Raw genomic sequence first — 2,760 nt, forward strand, 5'->3', positions numbered from 1 at the left:
GGATCTTTGACTCTTCCCTAAATCGAATATCAAACTCATAACTTATTAGTACTAATTCTAGCATATCACTTGTCCGCCACTTGACTTATGCTCTGGGCTCTCAATTACTTTATTATTATTATTATTATTATTTAATATATTATATATTGCATGTCGACTATTATATTAATATTTTTATTTATCAACCGTAACCACTTAACAACGATTTAATCTTTGTTTAAAAATATAATAAATTTAATATCATTCATTAAATTAATCAGATTCACAAAACTCCGATAAATCATAAATCACTTCAAATATATAAATTAAAAAGTATTATTTAATCCCAAAATACCAAAATGTTACATCCGAGGTTTGTTTCTTTCCACACGTTTTGAGAGTTTTAGCTTTTCCCGAACCTCAAAACTCGAGAGAATTCAAAACTTCTGAATCCTAGGGCTCAGGAGTTTTGATCTCACCCGAACCTTGAGAATTGAATTCTCCCGAACCCAAGGATTTGGGAGAATTCAAAACTCTCGAATCCATGGGTTTGACAGAAATCAAAATTCCCAAACCCATGGATTCAGGAGATATCAAAACTCTTAAATCCTATGCTTTCTCTCGTTCTAATGTTTTTTGCGTATTACGGTTCTTCTATTGCGTTCCTCTGCCTATTTCTCTTTGTAATAATTTTTTTAAATATGGGAATCATCAGGAAAATTTACAGAATGAAACCCCTTTGCAAATTGACAAGTCATTTGTGTTTTTTTTTTTTTTTTCATATTGAATTCTTAAGTAATGTTATAGACATGAAAAAGTAGTCTTGTAATAAGGATATATAGAGATCAATGTGATGATTAAAACCAAATGTCTAACTATTCCAAATATATACAATCTCTCATATGACAACAAAAAAATGATTATGTGTTCTTTCTTTTTCTTGTGTCTAACTAAATAGCTGGTGCCCGTGGGTGTGGATCTAAACCGACAGGTGGTGGATCTATGATTGGTGCTGGAGGTGGTCGAACAAAAAAAATCCTAAAATAAATTCAAAAATATATAGAGAAGACAACAGCCACACCCACTTACACAATTGATGAGTGGCCACGTTCATCGCTGTCACTGGGTGTGATGATGGGCGGGGTTCAAGTTTGATGATGGGCGTCCAAGTTCGTCGTTCGTGCATTGAGTTCTAGTGCGATAAATCCACCCGAACCCTAGGGTTTGGGTGCTATCAATGATGGTGGTTGTGACAAATGTAGTTACCCATCATCACACTCGAACCCTGAGGTTCGGGTGCTTGGCGACCGCCCATCATCGCACCTAATGAAAACGGTCGCCAGCAGCAGCAATGAATGCCTACGTCTGATTTTATTGTCTTCTGTGATGAATGCCTACCTTTTTTATGAACGTCTTCCTCAGTGAATTTGTTGTATTTTGAGGGAAAAAATAGTTGTGCGATGGCTTTATGCGTCGGAGGATATTTTGAAAAAATATTAGCTGTAAAGAGCAATTAAGGGTTGTTGTGAAGAGCAATTGTGGAAATTCGCCGTGGAAAGTAAAAGTGGTGGCTACATATAGAATTTTCCTTGTTGAAATCTAGGTTGTAATAAAATTCTTCAAAAGTTTTTGAGATGCAAGTATAAATTTTCCAAAGATTAGGGTGCAAAGAAACAATCTAAAGTAAATTAGGCTTTTGTGAAATTTGCAAAAGATAAAGACTTTTTTTTATAAATAAGAAAAATATATAAACAAACCCCGCCAAATCGTCTACAACTGAAGATCAAGGCATACCCCGGACTAAGAGAAAACTATCGGATAAAAGCACAAGCACCCGAATACAAATGCCTTCTAATTCAGCCCAACCAAAAATATATAATATAAAACACCAACCAGAACGCATTAGAAGGCAATGAAATGACATGAGAAGCAACAGGACTCAAAGAAGACTACAAAGAGAATAACACCAACTCCGAGGGTCAAAAAATAGAGCAAAAAAAAAATAAAATGAAAGGATCAATGAAAAATAGATGACTAGTCAGCTGGGAGTTGCTAGAAATAACGCAGAATATTATTGTATTATATTTTTTAATATATGAGAAAATGTGTTTGATGAAAAGCTATATGCAAATCTCATATTTCGAAATAAGTTTTTCATATTTCGAAACATGCATGATTAGTGTTTTGGAGCTAAAGCTCCAATGTTTGAAAAATCAAAATTCTTATGTCATGTTTCGAAACCATCTTTCTATGTTTCGAAACATAGTTCTGTTATGTTTCTATACATATTCGAAATACTCTTTGATATGTTTGAATAAATTCAATTTTCTATGCATCATGTTTCGAAACAATGTTTCCATGTTTCGAAACATCTGTCTGTCATGTTTATAAACATATTTCGAAATGTATATTAATAAGGTTTCGAGTTTTGCTAAATCTATATGTTGTATTTCAAAACTTGTTTGAAATCTAAGCTTATATTTCGAAACCTATATAGTATGTTTCGAAACCTCTGTTAGTAGTGTTTTTACAATCTTTGTTTAACATGTTTTGAAACATGTTTCGAAACTTTCTTTTCATGTTTCGAAACATCTGACTCTGTCAGAAGACTATTTGAAAATCTATCATGCTTTTGCTCTTTATTTCAAAAGCTATTTTTAAAAGCTTATTTTTGAAATAATCCCCATACCCTGATGTTCAAATTTCAGATATATTTTAAGTGAAGAATAAAACCAAATCATTTTATTTTTAAAAGATATTCTCCACTCATTCTGTCTCTTG

This window comes from Diospyros lotus, chromosome 10 (assembly GCF_014633365.1).
Source record: "Diospyros lotus cultivar Yz01 chromosome 10, ASM1463336v1, whole genome shotgun sequence".
In the NCBI taxonomy this organism is placed as follows: domain Eukaryota; kingdom Viridiplantae; phylum Streptophyta; class Magnoliopsida; order Ericales; family Ebenaceae; genus Diospyros; species Diospyros lotus.